We start from the raw sequence: 11,166 nt of genomic DNA on the forward strand, positions 1-11,166 counted from the left end.
CTAACCGGCACCACCCCACGTTCTCAAGGAACCCCAGCACAGCCAGTGCCACTTGTCGGAATGAAATGCTAGAATGACCAAGAGGTCTTCAGGAATTCAGCAAATACAAATTTACTAACTGCTGTGGATTCTACTGAGCATAGCAGGGCAAATAAACAAGTATATTCTCAAAGAGCTGGCAGTTTAGTTCAAGACACGCCCCTCCACACTCACACAGTCCAACATGCACATGCAACATAGACATAGAAAACTATTCAGACTCCCTCTGTTCCATAGAAATCAATTGTCACATGTAATTTTACATTTTCTAGCAGAAACATTAAAAAAGCATAAAAAGGTAAAATTAATTTTCAACCCAATATATCCAAAATGTTATTTCAATTAATATGTTGTAAACATACTACATATTCAATTAATATATGATAACAATGCTATAATGCTATTTCATGTAATTAGTATAAGAATTACAAATGCAATATTTTAGATTCCTTGTTTCATACTAAGTCTTCAAACTCCAGCATATATTTCACACTTATAGCACATCTCAATTCAGATATGCCATATTGCAAATGCTTAATGGCTCCATGTGGTGAGTGGCCCCTGTATTGGATGGTGCAGATTTAGACAGGATAGAATGACATGTTGAGTGAATTTTAAAGTTTCAGTGAAACAAACTTTATGGAGAAGGTAGAAGTTAGGGCAGAAATGGCATCTAGAGAGCTGCATTACAAGTTAAATTGCTGTGGGATTTTAACATGGTGCTTTCCAAAAGCATTGTTTTATTTACCTCCCTTTTGTTGAGGAGGGCACCATCGTCATCATCAAGGACGATTGTAACTCACCTTGCTGCAAGGCAGAAATACACCACAGGAAGGGAGAAAGCCAGAGGCTGGGGGCTTGTGCAGAACCACACAGGAAGTGGGTCCGGGGAAATAGGCTCAAGGGCAGAGATAGCCCCTATGTTCAGGGGCCAAACTTCATCTTATTTTAAGGATGAATAAGCCATGGGTTTTATCACTGACTTACCCAAACAAGACTCACAAGAGATGGAAAACAGCATTCTAATTTCTTAGTTTGAAAGGAAACTATGCTTTATTTTTCCTGGCACACTAGCTCCTAATTTTGCTCTTAGAAATTTTCTTTAATGTGAGCTTTATACCTCGTTGCATAACCATGACTTAGGTTTCACAGTTTATGTAATTGATTTCAGGTACTTTGGGATGATGACATTTCAACAGCTGCAGATTTTTTTTTTCCTGGAAACTTTTGGCAAGGTGGAAGCACATACTCAGTTTACCTCTTTGATACCTATTTCTTCCCTTATGACTATGCTATTAATTCATATCCGTGGGTGAGGTCAGAACTGAAGGACACTGAGTCAGTTTTTCTGTAGATCATTTCTCTTCCAAACCAGAATATGCATCCCCATGTTAGGGGTTAATCTTTTCTCCCTCTTGTTCAGGATTCTTAATTCTGTCGTTTTAGTCTTTTCTCTCTCTCTTGTTTGGGATTCTTAACTCTGCAGTTTGGGGTCCCTACTATAAATTTCAAAATTCCCTGTGGGAGATACAGTATCTGATTACTGAACAGTCTTCCTTTCTTCCAACAACGTAGAGTGTTGCTGGCGAACTGCCACCCAGTCAGAGACCACGCTTCCCAACTGCCCAGTGACTGAGTTTGGGCCAGTGGAATGTGTGGAAGGGATGTGTGCCACTTCAACACATGGCCCATAGAAACCTCCCTCCTGTCCCTCACCCTTTCTTTTTCCACATCTGCTGGCTGAATACAGAGGACTGTGAGGCCCAAGAGAAGGGCGAAGTCACAAGATGGGAGAAGTCGGCCTTCTGAAAGATCAGGTGGAAGGTGCCCACTAACTAAGAATGCCGGCATTGACTTTATGAGTGTGGGAAACATAACCCTCTGTTGTGTCATGCCAATATGATTTTAGGGTTATCTGTTTTGAATCAGTTAATTAATATAGTAATATACACTGTCCAGCAAGCCTCCAGGAGGCCCACTGGAAGTCATGTAAATTTAACCACTGGCCATGAACTTTGATGTGACAAACTACCTGAAAGGTTAAGCTAATTACTCCCACCCAAATCCCTCCTCTGTCTTAGGATCTCAAAGTCAAATTCTCCTGTGTGCTGTCCAAGGCAGTGTTTCATGGGCCCAGGAAGCTATATCCACAAAGGCTGCCTTATAATTATAGACATAGAGCACAAAAACTCAGTGGTCCTGGAGCTTCTCATTTTCATTAGGATCTCATGGTTTCCATGGGCTGAGAGTCCAATATAGCTTAACTGAGCTCTGTGCTCCGAATCTCACCAAGCTGAAATCAGGTGCTGCCTGGGCATTGATTCTCATTGGAGGTTCCAGATCCTCTTGCAGACTCACTAGCTATTGGTAAATTTCAGCTCCTTGCAGTTCTAGAACTGGAGCTCCCATCTTCTTGGGGCTTTCAGCCCAGGATTGCTCTAGCAACTAGTTTATCGCAGTCCCTTGCCATGTGGCCTCTGTAGGAGGAACTTCACAACATAGCTGTTTGCTTTCTTCCAGGCCAGCAGGCCCTGTAAAGACCTTCCTGCCCAACCAGGTGGAACCCATCCAGGACAATCTACCTTCTCACTAATTCAGACTCTGCTGATCAGTAACTAATCATGGAAGTGGTACTCCGTTATATTCACTGGTCTCACTCACACTCAAGAGGAGGGGATTGTGCAGTACACTAGGGGCAGGATTCTTGGGGGCTGCCTTAGAATTCTGCTTACTACACCATCCAATCCTCCTTTTCATCATTACGCAAAGTTTCAGTAGAATTGTGTACATCTTTGTACCTTTCTCATTATCGTATTGCTCACTCCTGCATAGTGCCTGGAAAATGGTAGCTGCCTAGGATTTTTAAATGAATTAATCCATCCTTTGGTCATCCTGATTAAACTTAGAAGATCCCTTAATTTAGTACCCACATGTTTACAAATTAGTCTCCTTCATTATATGTTTACTTTTGTGAAATTCAGTCGTAAAAGTTTTTCTCTTGTTGTTCTAAATATCTGTTTTCTGTTTCCGTTCTGAATTCTGTTTAAGGCTTCTGGCCTCCTGGGCAGTTCCTCACCTGGTGTTTCAGATGCAGTCCCAGTATAAAATAAATGACAACCTAAACTGAGATAGCTCAAGATTTAATAAATGTATTTCTTACATAGATGAGGGCAAAGTGTAAGGAGACCACAAAACATAGTTTAGTAATAGTTGAAGCTCTTCCTACCTCTTGGCACTAAGGAACATGGGATGGCAGTAGTTCCTGATATGGGCAAGGATAGTGTAGTGGGTTGAATGGTGGCCTCTAAAATATTGCAGTAACCTGGAAACTAATACTGAGGGTGTTATGGTAATGGGGTACTTCCAGCTTGATGTAGGAGCTGAGAGAATAAAAACCCTGATCTCTCTCTCTCTCTCTCTCTCTGTGTCTTCCTGGGTTTCATCCCTGGCTTAGTGTTGCCCAAAGCCTGGAGATAATGGGGTTCAATGATGTGCTACAGACCAGGCACAGTCTACTGGAAGAGATAGCAGGATGGAGGTAAAAGATGGATTTGAAGGGGCAAACTGAAGATATGTAGCTCATCTCTTTTTGGGTTATAGGTAGGGTAACATAAATCTCAATTTGCCTGAAGCAGTTTTGGTTTTACCTATTGTCTGAGTGCAAGATTAATTTTGCCTCTTTTCTCGAGTGTCAAGGTTTGAAAAAATTTATGGTTACATAAGTTACTGGTTAAAATTCAATTGGATCATTATTCACATGGAGACAGAATTTGCTGTAGGGTGTGTTAAATGAAGCCAGTCACCCCACCTATCAAGATGCCCTCTCTCCTGATGGCTCTATGGCCCTAACCATTCTTGACAGGTGTAAGGAGAAAACTTAAGACCTTATAAAGTTAACAAGAACACACCTGTCTCCAAAACCTGCATCATGTGCTCCACATTTTCTGCATTCAACATTTTCCACTTCGCCTTGAAGATCTCTTCATGTCAAGGCATACAAATCTCCCATTTCTTTTTAATTCCTGCATAGTACACCATAATTTATTAAACCATTCCCCAAGAAGAATGTTTATTATTTAAGTTCCCTATGAAAACAATGCTTCAGTGACCATTCTTGTACATGCTCTTCATGTACAACATGTATGAATATTTCTAGACTAGATGCTATATTAGAGTCCTCAGCTACAGACCACAAGAATCCATTCTGACTGGTTTGAGAAAGGCATTCATTGAAATAGATGAGTTAGTTCACAAGAGTCATTCACAGTATCACAAAATGGCTCCAGGTAAAGTTTGAAGGATTAGTGCCCAGAACCACATTGTCAAAATGGGTTAAGGTTCCTGTTTCTGGCAATGACCCTAGAACTACAGGGCAAACCAGCTTGATGAAGAACAGAGGTTGCCATCTGTGCCACTGTTGCTACAGAATAGAAGCCCCATGCGGAGCCAGTTTTCCTTACATTGCTCACATTTGAGTTGAAGTCTTAGGTGGGTTGTCCTGACCTGCGGGACGAACGTGGGGCGTAGCCGGAGACACCTGCAGAAATGAAACAAGCAAGGGACACAAAGAACGACCAGCAACACAGGATGTCTGATCAAGCTGGCACAGTTTATTGTTTACAGGCTCAATTTATACAAGTAGCAAGTAAGGGGTGGGTCAGGAGATAATTGGACCTTAGATGGCGCCGGCAGGGAGGTGTAGAAGGGTGATTGGGTCTTGGTTGGCGCCGGCGGGGACGGAGGACCCGGAAGAGAAGCGGGGAGTTCGCCATTTTGGGGGCAAGGGAGGTGTTTTCACACATCCTCAAGGTCTCCCTATTTTCAGAGTGAGGAGTCTTGGCTCATCTTCAAGGACAAGATATGTTTTTGTGAGCAGATAACTTCCAAGGACTGCACCGGTTGCTCTCAAGCTTGTGCTTTCCCATGCTGCGTTCAGACGTGGGGGAAGGGACATAGCCCCGGCTCCCAACAGTGGGTGTGTCTAATTGGTTACATACCTATACCTGAGGTAGGTATAAGGATGCCAGGGTTTAACAATAAAAATCTACCAGGAAGGCAGGCTGCACAGTGTGGAAATGTATCAAAATGTTGGGAAGCTGGATCAAAAATGTGGTTAGGCTCACATGACAGATGTCCGCTACGGTTCGCAAGAAGGAAACTTGCTTGCTTGAAGGATATGTGACTTCAAATTTTGGCACACTTTGCTAAACTGACTGAGAAAATGCAGACAAATTTGCATTGCCACCTGCAGTATATAACATATCCCTATTTCCTGCATCTTCTCCAGCAATGGATAATGTAATAACGGATAATAATTTCTTTAATACTTCTGACATTTTGACAACCTGACAGTGAAATAAAGATCCTAGTTTATTTAAATCTGCTTTTTCTCAAAATTGGTTAACATATTTTTTAAGTGATTTTAAGCCATTTGTTCTTTGGAGACATAATCATTTATATCTTCTGCCCATTTTTTGTACTAGGTTGCTTTTTTGTTTGTTAAAGTTTGAACATCTCTGTATCTTCTGGATATTGACTTTTTTTGTCTGTTATATATGTTGAGAATATCCTTCACAGTGTCCCTTTTCTTTTATCTTTTTTTCTTGTGTTTTTTAGTTATGGGAAATCTAAGCAAAGTGGGTAATCTCTTCATAGTGTTTTCTCGCTCAAGAAAATTGTTCATATCTTCTAGTATAAAATATCTTCATTTCATGCAAAACATTTTTATAGACTTGTTCATGTTTAACTTTTCAATCATCTGTAATCCTTTTTTCAATGTTGTATGAAGTAGAAATTAAGGTTTGGGGTTCTTTTGTCCCAAATGGAGAGCCAGTTCATTCTCACATTAATTGAAGAGCCCATCCTTAGCATGTATTTAATTCTCACACTACTTGATTTCTATTTCTGGAGTCTCTATTACATTGGACAGTGTTGACTTATGTGCCTATGGTACTTTGTTCTACACCACAGTCTTAATTATTGAATATTTATAATTATTATGGAAGCTGGTAAAGCAATTTAGTCCACATATTTTTCTCCTAGAGAAAAAAAAGACATGGGTTTTTCTCACCATTTCTTTCCCAGATACACTTTGGAATGGGTTTTGTTGAATTCCATTAAAGTCATGTGGAGAGTATTTTGATTAGGAGTTTCATTTGACTTAAATATGTCTCTGTAAATGTGGTATGTTACCTGAAAGATATGTTTTATGGAGTATGATGGGAGAAATTCATTAATGATCAGGGATTTGCTTAGCAGTTTATAACTAGGACACGGATGACTTGGCAAGGAAGTGTTTTCTGTTTCTTCATCACTTAACATGACTATAATAAAAAATGGCAAAAAAAAAATGGAAACCCAGAAGAAAAATAATGGGAAAGAGCCTAGGAATTAGGCTTAACAGAGAAGTAAAAAGGATTAGAAACACTTAGTCAAAGGAACATGTCCCAGACTCCACTCTGACCTGTACCCAGAAATGTAAGCCACAGTCAGGAGTGTGGAGGCCCGGCAGCCTCTCCATGCCCTGGGGCACCTGGAGGTAGAGACAGAAAGTGTGTACTCCTTGGAGGGATGGGAGACAATCACACGGTTCTACTAGGTCTCTTTGCTGCCCACTTTCTACCCATTTCCTTGTCTGGATCAATCACCCCATTCTCTGCAGAGAAGTTGGTGGAACCCAGATAATGGAAGCAGAGGCTTAAATTTCAGATCTAACCAGCTTAAATAAGGTCTTGTCCTGCCATGGGTCTTCAGGCAAATTAACCTGTTGGAATCTCAGTTATAGAGACTTGTGGAAATCCAACAGGGCGTACCTTATATAAATATATTAAGCAATTATATACAGAGAAACTATTTTAAACAGGTCAGTGGAGTTTATTTTGCACACAGATCAGGAAGACAGGGGACCCACTTGGTTAGATGATTCAGACTTCAGATCATCGATGCCCCCCCTGAGAATTCATAGAGCAGTCAGACATCACATTTAAAAGAGACAAGAAAGGGAGACTTTATTTAGCATCAGCCATGTAGAGAACAGTGTTATATTCTTCTGGAATATGCAAAGCAAACTAGGTAACTAGGATATGACAAATTCTCTGCTCTTAAGGAGCCTACCTTCTAATTTATAACACAAAACCTCCTTGTGAGAAACAATATGAGAAACTGAACGAAGCAGAATGTATCAGCAGTGTGGGCAAAAAATAAAGCTGATTTAGTTGAAATGATGAAGAGTGCCAGATCAAAGGAGTGTATGAGACTTTTCTGGAGAAGGATTTCTTGGTGGTAGTGGTGCAAAGAGATTTAATGCTGGATGGAAAATAATACTGCATAGTAAAAATTGGCAATGGCTTTTTCTGAATTGTAAAGGATGTTATTTGGCAAAAGCACAAGTGTGGGATATATATAGTAAATAAGATCTAGTAAGTTGCTGGCAAGGCTGGTGGTAGTTAAACAAGTAGCTAAGCACCTTACTTTGGCTGGATCAGAAGTCAGGAATGAGAAAAGTGATGGCATTTCAAGAAAATACAGTTTATGAAAACTTGAAAAACTATGATATGAAAGAATTCTCACTTTATGTGCAAATTCTGCAACACTGCTTATCTACCCAAATTTATAAATTATCTTTGAGGTTCTTATCACTTGAACCAGGCAGGATAAGTGAATTCTACCATATCTGTTTCCACATGGTAATGTCACTTCAGCTGGCAAACAGAAATACCCACCATTGCCATTCAGTTTTGTGAAAAGCCTTTATTCCTCCAGTAAAAGGCTGAGAAGCACCTGGTGGCATGACTGCTGGACCCTGCTCTCTCCCTTCAAAGGCCTCCCTTCTGTTTTCTCTTTCTCCATGACTTTCCTTGCGCACTACCCATTCTCCTGGCCCTCTCCCCTCACCCCAGCAATCCCATCAGCAGCCCTTCCTCAGGCCCCTGTCCCCTCATCTCCTCAGTGAGTAGAGGTTCAGGGACAGCAGACGTGCCAGCTGGAGACCAACTGCTCTCCTTCTCCAGGGACCAAAGAGGGCCCAGTGCACATGAGTGAGAGAGAACCCAAGGAGGAAGATGGGGTGGACCTGTGCCAGGCTTTCTGGGCCCTGTGTCAGGGGAGCTCTGGAAAAGGAGAGGAGCCTGGTCATCCCTCTCCGACAGCTCCACCCGGCAGCAATCTGTAGAGCCATCCCACCATGCTCGTGCAACACAGCTGCTTCAAACCCCATCAGCGTCAAGCTGGGACTGTAACACCTGTGCCAAAAGGAGGAGATGCTGTAGATCCCCAGCAGGCCAAAAGCATTGATCACCACATGCAGCAGAAGAAGGTGGTGACAAACATGATGTCACTGATGTCATCGTCTTGCCAGGGGTAGCTGGTGACTGGTCTGTACAGAATGAAGTCTGCCTGCATCAGCCAGGAGCCCATGATCAGGAACAGAAGGATCTCGATCAGGGAGAGACGGAACGAGTCAGGGTCCCACAGCTATCCGGTCAGCACCAGCATCGTCAGGAGCACCACCAAGATGAACAGACAATGAACCTGCAGCTCCACCCCCATTGAGACCTGGATGTGAGACGCCAACAGTGGCAGGAGCACGTAGAAGGTCAGGGCCAGGGCGCCTTTCTGCAGGGGTGCACACCTCCGAGGCAGCAGGTTCTTGCTCGTGATGTCTACACAGCTGTTGAAGGTGAAGGTGATGAATATGATGAGGTGCTGCCACTCTTTGAGGTACGTGAACCTGGGTGGCAGTTCCCTGCTCATCAGAACCAAACCCCCTTCAATTCCGCTGATCTCATAAGCTATTGCCAGTCGCCACCTTCAGCAAACCTCCGTAGGATATTTTCCACAGCCTGGCTCATCGTCCCTTATTCCTAGGAGGGCATGAAGGACCCAGGGGAGAGCCACTGACTACTGTTGCCTTAAAGACCACTGTTGCCTGATTCATTCCATTAAATAAAAGATACAGACCTGGATATAAATGACCACTGAACTTTCCCATAAATTTATAGGTCTGTCTGACTAGGGAGTAAAGGACAGAACTGAGCACTCTCTGCCCTCCTGTCCCTTGAGAGCTCTCAAGTTTTGGGCTGCATATGCAGAGCTAACTTCTGCCTACTTTAATCATCTCCTTCTGCCCACAGCTCCCAAACAGAATGGAAAGTTCTGGACAGGAGCCTATGCTTTTGGTGAGGTGGGTCTCATTGTTCCGTTCCATTCCAGTGCACTGGAAACGAACTGACTTTGCCAGAAAAAAGATGACTGTTTCCTAGCATGCACCTGTGAGAATGCGTGTTCTCATGATCTCTGTGTTTGGGTCTTTGAGATATTTCTGGTCACATGTGTCCCTCTTTCCCATGTCCATGACATGCTTTCTTCTGTGCTTGGAGGAGCATGGAGAGGTGCACAAACATGGAGATTATCTGTAAAATGCATGGGTTACTCACATTTGCACATCTTTGAAGACTCCTTACTCATATCTTTGGTCATATACTGAAAGCAACTACATTCTTCCTGAACATACAAATTTATAAGCATTTCAGGCTGTGCTCACATAGAATAATACTGAACACATACCTGGCCTCTTTTTTTCTGCAACAAATTGGGGGACCACCCCCACTTGTCCCCAGACCTCTCTCTACTGGACAGTTGAACCTGAAAAGCTACTTTTTGAGATTACTCTTGGGATGTTAGGCTGAAGTTTCTTATCAAAATGCAGATATGCTGAGACAATTAGATTCAGCAAGCTACTTATATTTAATGTAAATTAGCTCATCAGATTTATTCTCTCTTCATAATTTGCTATGCCTGATACACATAGGTGGAAAGAGTCCTAGGCGGTAGATGGCAGCCAGCTGCATCTGAAGGACTGCATTCAAGGCAAGAGTCTTCATTTAGAGGGAATGGTAGAGAGCGATGTATGAGGAATGTGAGGCGCTCCCGGGCACACAGATGGCTCTGGGCTTGTCGCAGGAGTTTCTCTTGGAGTGATGGGTGTGCTAAGGGGAGAGGAAATTGATCACCAAACAAAAACGATGCTGACATCACACTTTTCTGCATAATTTCTGTCCTCTCAGTACAAGCAATGCTGTGTGCAGTGAGGCAGCGCCTGTATTCTCTTGGCGTCCCTGAGGAGGAGAGTTTACACCCAGGTCATAGCACTGCCTCTAAGCCCTCAATCTCATCCCTTACCTCCCTCTCCTGCACCCACTCAATATCAGAAAAACCCAATTGGCCCATGCCCTTGAGGATGAAGACCATTTCTTGGCAATGGGAGAGAGTGAGGATTTGAGTGTGAAAATGCTGTAGGAGAGAGAACTTAAGATTGTTTTCCAGAGGACTGGCCTTATTCCGTTTAAACTTTCTTTCCTTTTTCTTACACATGTGTGCCAGCACTTGACTAGCAATTCACTGTATTCATTTCCTTTTCTTCCTTTGTATGCTGAAAAGTATGTTTCCCACCCTGCCTTGCAGTCAGACACAACCTTGCAACTGAGTCCTCCCCAGTGGAGTGTGAATGGAAGCAATATAGACGACTTCCTGGTTTCATGCATAAAGCCCTCCCTCATCTACTCTCCCGTGTTATCTTCCTTTCCTCTGGTTTTATACAGAACATCGCAGCTTACTCGAAGGTTATATTGTTGAGGATGCAGAAGCCCTAAGATGGAAGGAATAGGTTTCCTGGATTACTCCATCAGTAATTCTGTGTATGCGTTGGTCAAGGGACACTCATTTTACACTATATTGGTCAAGAAATGAAATTTTGCTTGAGCAATGGAAATTTTCATGTCTGTTTGTTGTAGCAGTTAGTTCACCCGAACTAATGTAAAGCTAATACACAGCCTTTATAGAAAAATTTGGAAAAATCCATACGCAAAAAAAGGAGAGAAAAATAAACACCTACAATTCAAAACCCAACAAAAACCACTGTTAACGTTTTTTGCTGTAAAACTCTGGCTTTAGGAAGGTAAGATTATGAAATCGGGAAAAAAAAAAAAAAGACTGGAAATTGAAAGACCAGGATTCCAGTCCCAGTTTCCCCTTAATTAGCAAAGTTTTGGTTTCTCTATTAGAGAAAGGAAAGAGCTTTGGCATCTGTGTTCTCTAACCTGAGAGGGAGCGAGCGAGACGAGGGAGAGG

The 11,166-nt window shown here is 42.5% G+C and overlaps 1 long non-coding RNA gene and 1 pseudogene across 2 annotated transcripts in view; one reads left to right on the forward strand and one right to left on the reverse strand.

Annotated features, from left to right (window-relative positions):
- Positions 1-10,920, forward strand: part of LOC118972915 (uncharacterized) — a 22,226-nt gene extending 11,306 nt beyond the window's left edge. The window contains exon 4 of one of the 2 annotated variants that reach the window (XR_012122832.1): positions 10,501-10,920. This is a non-coding gene — a long non-coding RNA (uncharacterized lncRNA). Of the gene's footprint in view, positions 1-3,493; positions 3,834-10,500 lie in introns of those variants that run through there. The other variant, XR_012122833.1, reaches the window with a different exon arrangement.
- On the reverse strand, positions 7,929-8,974 carry LOC108386157 (transmembrane epididymal protein 1-like; annotated as a pseudogene).
- Positions 10,921-11,166: the final 246 nt, after the last annotated feature.

Source organism: Manis javanica, chromosome 11 (assembly GCF_040802235.1).
Source record: "Manis javanica isolate MJ-LG chromosome 11, MJ_LKY, whole genome shotgun sequence".
Classification (NCBI taxonomy): domain Eukaryota; kingdom Metazoa; phylum Chordata; class Mammalia; order Pholidota; family Manidae; genus Manis; species Manis javanica.